The sequence below is a fragment of the Chlorocebus sabaeus genome, chromosome 20 (assembly GCF_047675955.1).
Source record: "Chlorocebus sabaeus isolate Y175 chromosome 20, mChlSab1.0.hap1, whole genome shotgun sequence".
Lineage (NCBI taxonomy): Eukaryota > Metazoa > Chordata > Mammalia > Primates > Cercopithecidae > Chlorocebus > Chlorocebus sabaeus.
This window is the reverse complement of record NC_132923.1, coordinates 134,838,149-134,853,101: the sequence shown is the minus strand read 5'-3', so window position 1 is coordinate 134,853,101 and position 14,953 is coordinate 134,838,149. Positions and strand designations below refer to the sequence as shown.

At 57.4% G+C, this 14,953-nt stretch overlaps 1 protein-coding gene and 1 long non-coding RNA gene across 4 annotated transcripts in view; one reads left to right on the top strand and one right to left on the bottom strand.

Annotated features, from left to right (window-relative positions):
- Window positions 1–3,379, bottom strand: part of GNB1 (G protein subunit beta 1) — a 111,256-nt gene extending 107,877 nt beyond the window's left edge. For 2 of the 3 annotated variants that reach the window (XM_073007936.1, XM_073007938.1), the window contains exon 1: window positions 3,270–3,379. The gene's annotated coding sequence lies outside the window, so the exon portion shown is untranslated. The remainder of the gene's footprint in view (window positions 1–3,269) is intronic. The other variant, XM_073007937.1, reaches the window with a different exon arrangement.
- Window positions 3,380–3,971: 592 nt separating this feature from the next.
- LOC119623353 (uncharacterized) lies at window positions 3,972–9,134 on the top strand. Its single transcript, XR_012089832.1, has 2 exons — window positions 3,972–4,290; window positions 4,467–9,134. It is a non-coding gene; the product is annotated as an uncharacterized lncRNA (long non-coding RNA).
- The last annotated feature ends 5,819 nt before the right edge of the window (window positions 9,135–14,953 follow it).

The following is a 14,953-nucleotide window of genomic DNA, read 5'->3' as shown; positions in this document are numbered from 1 at the left end:
GCGCGATCTTGGATCACTGCAAGCTCCACCTCCCGAGTTCACACCATTCTCCTGCCTCAGCCTCCCGAGTAGCTGGGACCACAGGCACCCGCCACCACGCCCGGCTAATTTTTCTATTTTTAGTAGAGACGGGGTTTCACCGTGTTAGCCAGGATGGTCTCCATCTCCTGACCTCGTGATCCACCTGCCTCAGCCGCCCAAAGTGCTGGGATTACAGGCGTGAGCCACTGCGTCCGGCCAATTTTTATATTTTTAGTAGATACAGGGTCTCACCATGTTGGCCAGACTGGCCTCAAACTCCTGGCCTCATGTGATCCGCCCCACCTCCCAAAGTGCTGGGATTACAGGAGTGAGCCACCACACCCAGTGGGTTTTAAGCTTAAAAACAAACGACAACAAAAAACACACTATTCTGCAGCCTCCTGAATCTTCTAAGATCAAAATTAAACCTGAGAAAATTTACTTCAACTCTCCCACCCCTCCCCAAAACAGAATTAACTGAAGATATCGAAGAAAAATAAAAACATTTTAAAGATATCACTGAAGAGCACTGTCAGTACTTGTCTGATGAGGTAACTATGACTGTGTCATAAATTCAGATTATGCGAGAGAAATAGCTTTTGTCCAGTGGATGTGCTCTTTTGAGAAAGTCAATTCTGAGCTGAAATTTAATGTTGGAACAGTTTCCTCTATAAAACTCATCTTGAAAGGTTCCAGCAGAAGATGAAATGTCATCCTCACACTGGGCCTGGGCAGTGCGTGCTTAACTGGGAGGGGGCACAGGCACCTCAGAACTTAACTGGTTTTCCAACTCTCAATGTCTGAAAGGAAAAAAAAAGGGACTTTCAGTGTTGACGAAACCAAACGCTCCTAACCTGGGACCACCGTCCGACACCTGCAGTCCAGCCTTCCCCTAGGGTTGACAGGATGAGCCTGTAGACCTTGCAGTTGCAGTCCATTTCTGCGCAGCTCTCTAATTGTTAGAAAGTTCCGCCTTACCATCGGACGCGGTGGCTCACGCCTGTAATCGCAGCACTTTGGGAGACCAAGGTGGGTGAATCACCTGAGGTCTGGAGTTCAAGACCAGTTTGGCCAACATAGTGAAACCCCATCTCTACTAAAAATACAAAAAATTAGCTGGGTGTGGTGGCGGTAGCTGTAATCCCAGCTACTCGGGAGGCTGAGGCAGGAGAATCACTTGAACCTGGGGGGCAGAGGTTGCAATGAGCTGAGATCGCACCATTGCACTCCAGCCAGGGCAACAAGAGCGAAACTCTATCTCAAATAATAATAATAATAATAATAAAGTTCTGCCTTACCATAAACCAAGCCAAAACCCACCACTTGGTCCTACCCTGCGGAGGCTCTCAGACCTGTCTCCATGTCAGTGGCACCAGCTTCCTCCCCAGCCACGCACCCAGCGTTAGCAAAGAAAGAAGGAACCACCTATTCACTTTCTTGATATATATACCTTCCCAAAGAATCCAGAATAAACTATATATCTCAATAGCATGAAAATTAAAACCTTACATTCAATAAACAGCTCCTCCCTCTCCCAAAAGACTATCACTTCAGATTAGAAAATAACTTATTCAGAAACCTTATCGATAACAATGCTTGCTCCAAAGGCCTTATTCAGTATGCATGGTTCACTGGGACTTTTCACAAAACTAATACGTCCATTTGCTAATCATGAAAAATAATCTTCATATTTTCTTAATTAATAATCTCACCAGCAACTGCTTAATCACCTAATACTATTTGAGACTGTTATCAGATAGACAGCAACCTGAAAATACAATGAACCAATGCTCCCCAAACGAAAACCGTAGGTTAAAATTTCTACACTGTTTATCCATAAGTCGAGCACTGTACACCCTAACTGTAAATGCACACCAACTCCCTTTTCAAAACACAAATTTTAACATCGGCGTTTTCCTTCAATAAATGCATTTCACAATCCTAACAAAAACCTTCCATGAAGACAGGATGGACATGGTGGCTCAGGCCTCTAATTCTAGCACTTTGGGAGGCTGAGGCGAGAGGATCGCTTGAGCCCCAAAGTTCGAGACCAGCCTGGTTAACAGGATCTCTTTTACACAGAGATCCCATCTCTATTATTAAAAAAAAAAAAGGGGGTTCCATGCAAATGAATTTAGCAAACAAAGCTGATACTGCTTCTGCATGCTAACCATGTAATTTAAAAGACACAAGAAATGTTAAAATACTATTTGAACCAACTATCAATTGACAAGGAAAAATATAGGAGGTTCTTAAAAGTGAAAAGCTTCAGCCGACAGTCGTGTGGAATTTTCAGCTCCCCACTCCCCACCCCCATCCAGCTTCCAGCCGAAAAGCCGATCCAGGCAGGAGGAAGACACCCAGCCTTTGTGCTATTTCCTGTCCTCTCCCCCACCTTCGGGCCTTCGGAATATCGCAAACCGGGCCCCGAAACTCGGAGCGGCGGCGGCCGCCCCACAAAGGCACCGCCAGGAGCGCCATCTTGGCGCGGCCACCGGGCCCATTCATTCGCGGGCCCGGGCCGGGGTCCGCGCAACCCCCCGGCCGACACGCGCGGGGCGCCGGCGCCAGACAGACCCCGGCCTCGGCAGGAGAAGGGCGAGGCCACGGCGCGGCCGTCTCCGCGACTCCGCACAGCAAAAGGGCCGAAACCGTTATTTTCCCATTTCCCGACGCCGCGCCCGGCTTCCGCTTTAAATCCCCACTCCGCCCGCGGCGCGCGGCCCGGCTTCCCCATTTCATTGTTCCCCTTCCCCGCGCTCGCCCCCTGCGGCCGCCCGGCCCTCAAAGTCACCCCGATAGGCGGCCCGCGCGGGGGCTCCGGCCGCCGACACCGCCCCGCCTGCACTCCCGCCCGGCCTTTGTTCTCGCGCCGAGGGCCCGAGCGCCACGTCCGGCTCCCCACGCAGGGCCCGGCCCCGCCCGACCCGCGCCCCCGAGGCCCCGGCCGCCGCTACGGGAAGCTCCCGCGGCGCGCAAAGCCCCGCACCCAGGGCCGAAACTCGCCCCCAGCCCTGGGCCTAGGACCCCGGCTCCTCGCCCGAGACCCCGCCCTCGACCCCGACCCTGCACCCCGAACCTCGGACCCCAGCTCCCGGCCCCCGCCTTCGGACGCCGCCCGCCGCACCCGGGCGGGGCAGGAAGACGCGGCCCGGCCGGCGGGTGCGGTGGGGGCGGGGCGGGCGCCCCCTGGGCGGGCCGGTGGACGAACTGAGGCCGGGTCGGGGGCTAGGGGCTGCCGCGCTCACCTCAGCGCCCTCGTCGCGGCCTGACGCGCCCGCACCGCCGCCTCGGCCGCTGCTCGGGAGGTCGTCGCGCTCGGGCCGCGCTGCGCGCTCCGCGGGCGCTGCGGGCAGGTGCGCACCGGCAAGGCTCGGTCCACTCCCGCCGCGGCGGCTGCTCCACTCCCGACCCCGCTCCCCACTCGCCGCCCGCGCCCGCTCCCGCTCCCGCCGCCGCCGCCGCCGCCGCCGCCGCCTCCGTCCGCCCCTCAGACGCCTCCAGCCATCGGGATGGGCGCGGCGGGCCCCTGCCCGCAGTCTCGGGAAACCCCACGCGTTCGCGTCACCACGCACGTCGCTCGTCGCGCGCGCTCGCTAGGCCCGACGGGCACGCGCACGCCTGCGCGCTTGCAACTCGCAACGGGCCCGAGCGCGTGTCCGAGCGGCTTAAAGAGGCCGTGTTGCTGTCTTCCGGGACCGCTGCTTCAGGAGACCCCCCCGGCGGCCCGGCCCTGCGGGGACCGAGCGGGATGGGGACCGGGGCAGTGGGCCCTCGGAGACGGGACGGGGCGGGGGGAACACTGGCGCGGAGCCCTCCGGGGACAGCGTAAGGTTGGGTAACCGCGGGCGGGGGCTCCTCCGGGGGCGGTGGTTGGGTAACGGCGGGCGGGGGGCACTCAAGGGACGGGGCAGGGGCGGGGAAGGCCGCGGGCGGGGGCGGTCCCTCCGGGGACGGGGCGAGTAGGGGCACCGCGGGCGAGGTCGTTGCCTGCAGAGGAGGCGCCGGGCCCCGCGAGCAGGTCGGGGTCCCGGGCAGGCGCAGGTGCCCCCCGGCCTCTCAAGCAGGGACTGCGGCGAGCTCAGACGGGGCTGGCGGGCAGAGACCCGCGCGTGGGCTCAGTGCGTGTGAGGTGGGCCTCGGGCTGCGGAGGAGGGCAGCGCCCCGTGGCTCCTCTCGCTGCTGCGGGCAGGGCCGCCTGGCAGGAGCGGAGGCCGCGGACCCCTCCCAAGCCGCTGAGCAGTGGACAGCGGGGACCGGAGACCCCAGGTGAGGAAGGGGAACGAAGTCAAGAAGGCCACATGTCCTGGCTTCCAGGCTTGGTGTCCTCAGAAGCCTCCAGAACGTCCATGGAACCCGCCCCTGTGCCCACCGCCTCCTGCTGTCTTTCCAGCTGAGCTCCGGCTGCCCCTCACCCCCGGCTTCTTCCCTCTGCTCCTCCCCAGCCAGCGCCCTGCTCTTCCACCCGCCTGGGCCTTCATCCCCTCCGAGCTCCCCTTCCACACCAAACCTGGCGTCCGTTTTCCTCCAGGCCTGCACCGGCACAGTCGAAAGGGAGAAAGACCCAGCTTCATCCCCTGGGCCTCCCCTCAACCAGGGCCCCAACCTCAAGGGGCCACCCACCCCACCCCCAACGCCTATTTCCCACCTTCTACTCTCTCCACACCCTGGGATACCACCCGCCTCTCTCAACTGGCGTTTTCCTTCTCATTTTGTGTGCATGGCGCTTGTGTGAGGAAGCAGACACACAGTAAGTGCGGCTTCTGGATGCGTCCGCCGCCTGCCCTCCCTGCCACGCGCTTCCCCTCCCTGGGGAGCCTCCACCAGACAGGGAACCCATGCCTTCCCACCCTTCTGTCTCCCTCCCACTTCACTTGTCCGCGTCATTCCCGGAGGCCTTTATTTCTGGCACGAGATTCTCCAGGGTCCTGTTGTATCCTCCCTGCCCCAGCCTGAACCCAGCTATTTCTGCTGGCAACCTGGTTCATTGTGGGAGAATGTCATGCAGAGCCGGGGATGGGGTCCCAGGTGTGCTCATTGCTACTGGGGTGTCCTTGCAGCTGGTGGAGCAAGGGAGCACATCTATGTACATGCTCCCACGTATACGTATACACACAGTTTCATGGGTGTTTTTGTCTATGATTTTCTTGGGCGCCACGCATTTACTCTGATGCCAGGCCGACACTGCAGGGCTCAACCTGTTCCGAATGAGGGGCATCCTGCTTTGGGAGTGAGGAACCTGGCTCTGATTATGTCCTGTGTAACCAGTCTCTCATCCTCTCTTCCACCCCACTGTATGCTACCCACTCCTCACCCTGTGTGGCCTCTGACCTCCACTGGGCCACCGAGGTGCCATCCCCACAGGGGCACCTACCTACCTAGCACAGGTGAGCAAGGACTGAATTCCCAGGGAAGTTTTTTGAATTTTTATTTTATTTATTTATTTTTGGGTTTTTTTTTTTTTTTTTGGTGTTTTTTTTTGAGATGAGGGTCTCCCTGTATTGCTCAGGCTGGTCTCAAACTCCTGAGCTCAAGCAGTCCTCCCACCTCAGCCTTCCGAAGGGCTGGGATCACAGGCAGGAGCCACTGCGCACACGGGCTGAATCGTCAATCATATCACTGAAAGCATTGACAGTTCCCGTCACCTACTCTCTCCCCAGGGTCCAGGCCCCTCCTCCCCTCCCCACTGTCCAGACGCTGGCTCCTCGATGCTCCCTGACACCACCGAATTCCATGCTCCAGCCTTTGGCCCAGTGGCTCTGTCTGCCTGGGGCAGTCTCCCCATAACCTCGTGTAGTTCAGGCCTTTGCGGGTGTCACCTCCAGGGAGATGTCTCCCCAGCCCTGACCATCCCTCCCAGGTACCTTGCTGGTTTCTTTTCTCCTGTGGTTTCTTCCTGGCTGCCTTCTCTGGGCCCTCCTCCTGTTGCCGTGTGAGCCCTGTGAAGCCCACTCTTACCGCTGCTCCACCAGCCCAGCGTGGTGCCAGGCACACGGGGTCATCAGAGAACAGCTGGTGTGGCCGATGCTCTGAGTTCTGAGTGAGGAAGATGCAAGCCAGCACAGGGACCAGAGCCCAAAGCAAGAGATCAGGAGGGGCAGAACCATCACCTGGGCCAGAACAAGGGCAGGGCGCGAGGAACCTGAGTGGCTGGACGTCAGGAGAGCTGGGCCCCTGCCGGAAGCCTTCTCTGCTTGACTCTCGAGAGGCGGGATGGAGCATGGGGGCATATCAAGGGCCAAGGGATGATGCAAAGTCAGTTGGCGGACGGTGTTCTGCACATTGGCAGGTGAGGGGTTAGAGGTGGCCCTCAGAATCTGGCAGGCCTAATGCCAGCCTTCAATGCCCACCTGAGTTAAAAGTGGAACTAGGCTGGGTGCGGTGGCTCATGCCTGTAATCACAACACTTTGGTAGGCAAAGGCGGGCGGATCACAAGGTCAGGAGATCGAGACCACGGTAAAACCCCGTCTCTACTAAAAATGCAAAAAATTGGCCGGGCGCGGTGGCAGACACCTGTAGTCCCAGCTCCTTAGGAGGCTGAGGCAGGAGAATGGCGGGAACCCGGGAGGTGAAGCTTGCAGTGAGCCAAGATTGCGCCACTACACTCCAGCCAGGGGGACAGAGCGAGACTCCGTCTCAAAAAAAAAAAAAAAGTGGAACTGAGGAGCAGGGAGAGGAGGCTGAGGCAGCAGTCGTTTGTCACCAGAGACCTTCCAGCAGCTGTGGGATGGGAGGGGCCCCGGAAGGTCCCTGCAAGCCTGGCCCAGGGCCATGGAGGAGCCTCAGGAGGAGTGGCCACCACACTGCAAGCCAGACTGGGCAGTGGCAGGGCTGTGCCCTGGGGCTCCCTTGTCCCACAGGCCACCATCAGACTGGTCAGCCCATCTCGTTACAGCCAGGGCCATGGAGGAAGGCCACACAGGAGGACGCCAGGCCAGTGCCTGCCTTAGCCATATCCAAGGGGCAGGGTGCAGCCCCAGCACCTCCAGCTTATCTGTAGGTCGTCATGGTGAGGCAGGGCTGTCCCTGGAACTTGCCCCATAGTCCAGGCAGAAATCCTATTTGATGGTTTATGGAAGGCAAAGTTGAGAGGAAGGAGGGAGGGAAGGAGCAGGGGCCCCGGGTGCTTACTCCCAGGTCCTTACTGCAGCCTGGGGCTGCCCTCTGCAGTACACAGTCCCTGGAAGGTAGGGGCATCTGCCCTGAGTACGGTGTGACCGCAAAGATGCTTCCCGCCTCCAGCCAGAGCCCATCCCTAGAGATAAGAAACACCGGAGCCCTTGGTGGCCTGGGGGATCTAGAGCCGGGCTCAGACGTGCCCTCCCTGCTCCACCTCCATTCCTTTCAGCCCAGGCCTCTTGTGTCTTTTGGCCCTCTCCTACTGCCCCACCCTCTCCCTGGCAGAGCAAACGCTTCCCAGTGACACTCCCTTCTCTGCAAGGATCTCAGAGATCAGCCTGGGTTCCTGAGTCCAGAGCCACACCCAGTCAGCTCTGGGTCCCTAAGTCCAGAGCCATACTCGGTCAGCTGTGCCCAACCCAGGGCAGGACTGAGCTGGGCCCCAGGGCGGAGGTGGCTGCCCCGATACTGGCTCCACACCAGGCCTTCTCTAAAACCCCTGGGAGGGGAGACACAATTCAGATGCCCCACCCCCACCTGCTCCTCAGCAGGAAATGGTCTAACGGGAAAGTAGGTCTTTTAAATCTGAATTATTCAATCTGTGCACGTGACAGGACCCGCAGCTCCACCTCTGTGCGCTCCCCGGGCGCTGCGCTCCAGCCAGGCTTTGAGGGGTCTCGGAGCTGCAGGAGACATTTCTAGATTTCCAGCTTTGGCAGGAGAGGTCCCTTTGTCTTGCCCTGGGCTCTAGGCTCCTGCAGGGCATCTGTCCTCCTCCTACCAGCGCTGTGAGGTTCTCCACCACACGGCCCTCTGCCATCGTCTTCACTTCCAGTGAGATCCAGGCCCCAAAGGACAGAATGGAGAGGGAGGGAGAGAGGAGCGCGTCGTGACGGTGCCCGGGGGTGCAGAATGTAGGTGATCAAGAAGAAAGCCCTAATTAGCTCCTGCAGCTTTCAAAGGCAGGGGCTGGTGGAGGAATGGGGCCACGGCACCTCTCCAACCCTCAGCACACACCTGCCGATGCCCACTGGGTGCCAGGGCGGGTTTAGCACCAGGCCCTGGCCCTGAGACCAGAGCAGGGCAGCTCTGCTTGAGGGGTTGAGTAGGGCCCTGGTGCCCAGCTTCATGGGGAGTGGCCAGTGAGGAGGTGTCACCGCAGCAGAGCCAGGCACAAAGTGAGGACAGCTGCTGTGGCTAGTGAATGAGTGGCTGGCAGAGCTGGGAGGGTCACTGCCCTGCAAAGTCACAGACATCATGGCCCAGGAGGCTAGTGTGGCAGGCAGAGCGAATACCGGGCCTTGGGGGCCTCTGGGAGGAGGCTAGCTGTAGCCCCCTGGACCCTGTCTTGCAGGTGTAGGGAGTTGGCCTCTGTACCTGACCAGGACCCGTCCCTTGTTCCGAAGCTCCCCACCATGCTTCTCACCCCTGACCCTCCTGGCCACCAGCCTGTGGTCATGAATCATGAATTGCACATCCTTCTTGGGCACACGTGCAGGCACACCCAAGCTGGGTATACATGCATGTGCACAAACACATGAGCTGGGTATATACACATGTGCACACACTGGGGAATCAGTGTCTGCTGGGGGGTGGAGGAGGTGATAGTGTAAGTGAGCAGATGCATTGAGGGGCATGTTTCCCCTCCCTGCTAGCGTTGGACTAGAATCCCCGGGGAAAACTCAGGTGGCCTCCTGTCACTCTGGTGAGTGGCCCCAGCTGGGCTGACACGCGCAGAGGTAGATGCGTAGCTTAGACCACCAGTTCCAGTAAAGGCCTGGCAAGACCCAGCCCCTGCCTCCCCTGCAGGCAATGGAAGAATTCACCTTTCTCCTTAGAGGCCTTTATCATGGGCCCATCTGACCTCACTGCAGAATCCCGGAACTGCACACACAGAGATAGAAATCCTAGCTCTGTCCAGTGGCCCTGAGTGCCACAGATGAACCTAAATGAGGGACTTTTGTTTTAGTTTTTGTTTTTGAGACAGAGTCTCGCTCTGCTGCCCAGGCTGGAGTGCAGTGGCACAATCTCGGCTCACTGCAACTTCCGCCTCCCGGGTTCCAGCAATTCTCCCGCCTCAGCCTCCCGAGGAGCTGGGACTACAGGGGGGCACCACCATGGCCCGGCTAATTTTTGTATTTTTGTATTTTGTATTTTGTATTAAATTTTGTAATTTTGTATACCCAGCTTGTGTGTGCATACATGCATGTATACCCAGCTCGAGTGTGTCTGTACACATGCACATATACCATCTGGTGTGCATGTACACGTGAGTATACCGTTTAGGTGTGCATGTACATGTGTGTATGTCCAACTCGTGTGTGTGCATGCACATTTACCAGCTCCAGTGTGTTTGCACACATGCATGTGTACCATCTACTGTGTGTGTACATGCATGTATACCCAGTTTGGATGTTTGCACATGCTCAATTCATGTGTGCATGTACATGTGAGTATACCATGTATACGGGCCAGGCTGGTCTCAAACTCCTGACCTCGTGATCTGCCCACCTTGGCCTCCCAAAGTGCTAGGATTACAGGTGTAAGCCACCATGCCCAGTCAACGAGGGGCTTTTTCTTTTCTTTCCTTTTCTTCTTTTTTTTTTTTTTTTTTTTTTGACAGAGTCTCGCTGCGTTACCCAGGCTGGAGTGCAGTGGCGCAATCTCAGCTCACTGCAATCTCTGCCTCTCGGGTTCAAGTGATTCTCCTGCCTCAGACTCCTGAGTAGCTGGAATTACAGGCACCTGCCACCACACTCAGCTACTTTTCGTTTTTTGTTTTGTTTTTTGTTTATTTTTAGTAGAGATGGAGTTTCACCATGTTGGTCAAGCTGTTTTTGAACCTGACCTCGTGATCCACCCCACCCCCCACCCAGCCTCCCAAAGTGCTGGGATTACAGGTGTGAGCCACCACACCCGGCCAAGGGACTTTTCAATGTCGTCCCCATTCAAGGAGTAACAGACCTTTTGTTTAAAATACAAACCTCGGCCATGCGCGGTGGCTCACGCCTGCAGTCTCAGCACTTTGGGAGGCTGAAGCGGGCGGATCACCTGAGGTCGGAGTTTGGGACCAGCCTGACCAACATGGAGAAACCCCATCTCTACTAAAAATACAAAATTAGCTGGGCGTAGTGGTGCATGCCTGTAATCCCAGCTACTTGGAAGACAGGCAGGAGAATCGCTCGAACCCGGGAGGTGGAGGTTGTAGTGAGCCGACATTGCACCATTGCACTCCAGCCTGGGCAACAAGAGTGAAACTCTATCTCAAAAAAAAAAAAAAAAAAAAAAAAGCAAACCTCTTGGCTGGGTGCCATGGTTCATGCCTATAATCCCAGCTCTTTAGGAGACTGAGGCCGGAGGATTGCTTCAGACCAGGAGTTTGAGACCAACATAGTGAGAATCCATCTCTGCTAAAAATAAAAAAGTTCGCCAGGCATGATATCTCGTGCTTGTGGTACTACCCGCTCAGGAGGCTGAGGTGGGAGGATGGCTTGGGCCGGGGAGGTTGAGGCTGCAGTGAGCCATCATCACGCCACAGCACTCAAACCTGGATGATAGAGGGAGACCTTGTCTCAAAAACAAAGAAAAACTCCACAAACCTCCCTAACAGTGAAAGATGCAACCATGAATGGAAACAGCATCGTCCCCTGCCTGTAGACCCAGAAGCTGTGCACAGACGGGTATGTGTGCATGTGCACATACATTCACAATCTGAGTATATATGCATGTGTGCACACATGGGAGCTGGGTATATGCACATGTGCGTGCACACCCAAGCTGGGTATATGTGCATGTGAACAAACACACATGAGCTTTGTATATACACGTGCACACACAAGCTGGATATGCACACATGTACATACACGAGCTGGGTGTATACACACACCCAAGCTAGATATACATGCTTGTGGACAAACACGAGCTGGGTATACATACATGTACATGTACACCCAGCGTGGGTATATACACATGTGCATGCACCTATGAGCTGGGTATATGTGCATGTACATGCTCATCAGCTGGTGTACATGCACATGCACACACAAGAGCTGGGTGTACCCCCATGTACATGCACACATGAATTGAGCATGTGCAAACACCCAAACTGGGTATACATGCATGTACATGCACAGTAGATGGTATACATGCATGTGTGCAAACACACTGGAGCTGGTAAATGTGCATGCACACACACGAGTTGGATATACACACATGTACATGCACACCCAAACGGTATACTCACATGTACATGCACACCAGATGGTATATGTGCATGTGTACAGACACACTCGAGTTGAGTATACATGCATGTATGCACACACACGAGCTGGGTATGCATGTACAGCCAAGCTGGGTATACACACGTGCACACACTCAAACTAGGTATACACATGTGCAAACACACATGAGCTGGGTATACACACGTTTGCATGCACACCAGCTAGTATACATGCATGTGCACACACATGAGCTTGGTATACACACATATGCACACACATGTGAGCTGGGTCAGTCAGGAGTCACTGTAGCAAGCGGTAGAAGCTGAAGCTGGCTTGCATGAAAAGAGGCAATTGACTAGCTCAGTGAATACGAGTCATGAGTAGACAGCTGAGCCTCAGGCCTAGCTGGATCCAGGTGAGGCTGTCGGGCTCTCCCCCTGCCCACCCACCCATGGCTCTGTGTCCCCATATGGCACCTCCTCCTTTCTCTGCTAGGTAGGGCCCCACTGCCCCGTCATCCCCACCTCAGCAGTTGGGCTGCTCAGAAGACTTGGCTATCTGGATGTTGACCCTAGGAAGACTCTGACAGGCTTCACTCAGATTTTGTGTGGCTCCAATGGTAGTGGCTCTCAACACAAAGGCAGGGTTGTCACCAGGGGGAGCGGAGGTTGCTGGACATGGGGAAAATGCATAGGTGTCCCCACCCACCTCGTGGCTAAAAACCAGCAGCTGAGCAACAGCTGGGCTACTTATACCCAAAGCTTCTGTTGGTTGGTGACGTCAAGGACATTTAGATGGTTGCTTTCACCCATGGCGAGGTCAAGGACGGTAGACGGCTGGTTTGACCCATGGTGAGGTCAACAGTGGACGGCTGGTTTGACCCATGGTGAGGTCAAGGACAGTGGACGGCTGGTTTGACCCATGGTGAGGTCAAGGACAGTGGACGGCTGGTTTGACCCATGGCGAGGTCAAGGACATGGGACAGTTGGTTGGACCCGTGCTGTAGCTCTGGCTGCAGTTTCTGGGAGCCCTGGGCCTGACCCTAGTGAGAGTGAGGGTGTGACCTGGGCAGCTCTGAGACAGTGGCTCCTCAAAGTGCCCAGTCTGCCCTGGGAAGGGACAGGTGACAGAAACTCAAGCCCAGGGGCCTGGCCACCCCTCACGGAGGTCAGGCGGCCCCACCCTTGGCCTGACCCAGCCTGAACCCGGAGGCTGCGGGCAGAGCCCACGGGGGTGGAGTAGGCTCGGGCCTCCACTCTCCCTCTGGCCCCACAGCGTGCTCCAGGGCATCTTCTGGGGTGGGGGTCATCGTGGGAGCACAACGCCACCATCTGCAAGTCCTCTGCGACTCGGAGGGACAGTCAGAGCTCCCAACCACCCAGCCCCCAGCCCCATTTCCTGCCAGGGCTGGGCGGCCCCCTTGGCAGGAAGGCTGCAGCTGTTCTCTGGGGTCTCCTCGGCCTCCCACAGGCCACCAGCATCCTCAGGCTGAGAGTGTGGCAGGCACAATGCCCTGCACACATCCTGGTGAGATGAAGGGAGAAGCTGGCGCAGTGACCCAGAGAGACAGACAGAGCGGCCCACACCCACCCCCCAACACCTACACACAGACAAGAGAGCAAGGTGGCCTACGTAGGCATCTGAGACATGAGCAGACAGAAGCAAGACCCTCAGTGCCCAGAAAGTGGGGGCCTGAGGGAGGGAACCCAGTGGGCAGGGCCTGGAGGGTGAGGAGGGCCATCTTGGAGGCAGCCACCCCAGCTGGGCCTTGGGGCTCTGAACCCTCAAGACCCCTTCTGGGGGCCTGGTGGCTCACGCCTATAATCCCAATACCTTGGGAGGCAGAGGCAGGCAGATTGCTTGAGCCCAGGAGTTTGAAACCAGCCTGGGCAATATAGTGAAACTCCATCTCTACAAAAAATGAAACCAATTTTTTTTTTTTTTTTTTTTTTTTTTTTTTGAGACTGAGTTTCATTCTTGTTGCCCAGGCTGGAGTGCAGTGGCGCAATCTCAGCTCATTGCAACCTTCACCTCCCAGGTTCAAGCAATTCTCCCGCCTCAGCCTCCTGAGTAGCTGAGATTACAGGCATGTGCCACTACACCTGGCTAATTTTTGTATTTTTAGTAGAGACAGGGTTTCACCACGTTGGCCAGGCTGGTCTCGAACTCCTGACCTCAAGTAATCCACCCACCTCGGCCTCCCAAACTGCTGGGATTACAGGTGTGAGCCAGCATGCCCCGCAAAAAATACAAAAATTAGCTGGGCATGGTGGCATGTGCCTGTAGTCCTAGCTACTCAGGAGGCTGAGGTGGGAGGATCGCTTGAGCCTGGGAAGTTGAGGAGTCTGCAATGAGCTGTGGTTGAGCCACTGCACTCCAGCCTGGGTGACAGAGCCAGATCCTGTCTCAAAAAAAAAAAAAGGAAGACTCTTTCTTGGTCCCTCAACGTCCTCCCTGGCCTGGCCAAGCCTCCTGACCTGAGGTGTCACCCACCTGCCTAGACGTGCTTGGGGTGGGGTCCCTGGGGCTGGGGAGTGGGTGACAGCACAGGTGAGCCACACTGGCCAGTGCAGGATGACAGATGACGGAGGCTTCTACCCCATTCCAGTGCCCAGAGTGGGAGCAGAGGTGAGTGGGTGGGAACCTAGGGATCCAGGGAATTCGGGGGTTGCTGGACCAGCCCTGGCCTCCAGCTCCCTTCGCCTCCCCTGCCAGGGCCCTGCTTGAGGGAGAAGCTTAGGCTGCTCAGGGGATTCATCTTCCTAGGGCGGCACCCGGGACTGGGCTCCTCCTACACCGGCTGCAGTTCGCACCTGTGGCCTCAGCCGGTGGGTGGCTGGTCCAGCCACCGAGGTTTTCCTGAGAGCAAGGCCCCTAGAGGTGCCCGGCTAAGGGGCTGCAGGGGGGCTGCAGAGGGCAGAGCCTTCCCGAACCCCCTGCCCACTGCCCTCTTTGGCCCTGCCAGGTAAGGGGCAGCCCAGAGATGGACCCAGAGTCCAACTCGTGTGCCCTGGAGCTGCCCTTCTGTCCCAAGGATGCAACTGGAGGTCACTGACAGGCAGACACCGGTAGGGCCCTATCCAGCAGTGGGTGGCCATAAGTAGCCTTCCCTGGAAGCAGGGGACCTGGTCAAGACTCTCTCAGGATACAGAGGCACACAGAGGGGAAGGGGCCAGGAGTCCTCCCAGGCTGGAGCTGCCCTCCCACGGTGCAGCCGCTGGCAGGGTGGAGCTCTTCCCACGCCACACCAGGCTGCACCGGGTCACCACAGTGCCTCGGGGGCCGTCCTCTCCAACAGAAGACCACACCGGGCTGCACCGGGTCACCACAGTGCCTCAGGGGCTGTCCTCTCCAACATAAGACCCCACCACACTGACCCGCCCTGTGAAGAGGTCAGGGGCTCGGTCTTTCTTTCTGGGTGCCAGGGTCCCATCTGCTGTCCCCACCCCCACCCAGTTCAGGGCCCAGAGGTCTCCACAAGGGACTTCCTCCACAAGCCTCATGCCCTTGGCGGGGACCTGGACCTGCTGACTGACCCATTCACCAGAAGGCGGGGGCCCCAGCGGGGACTCCTGATGACCCCGGCAAGGAC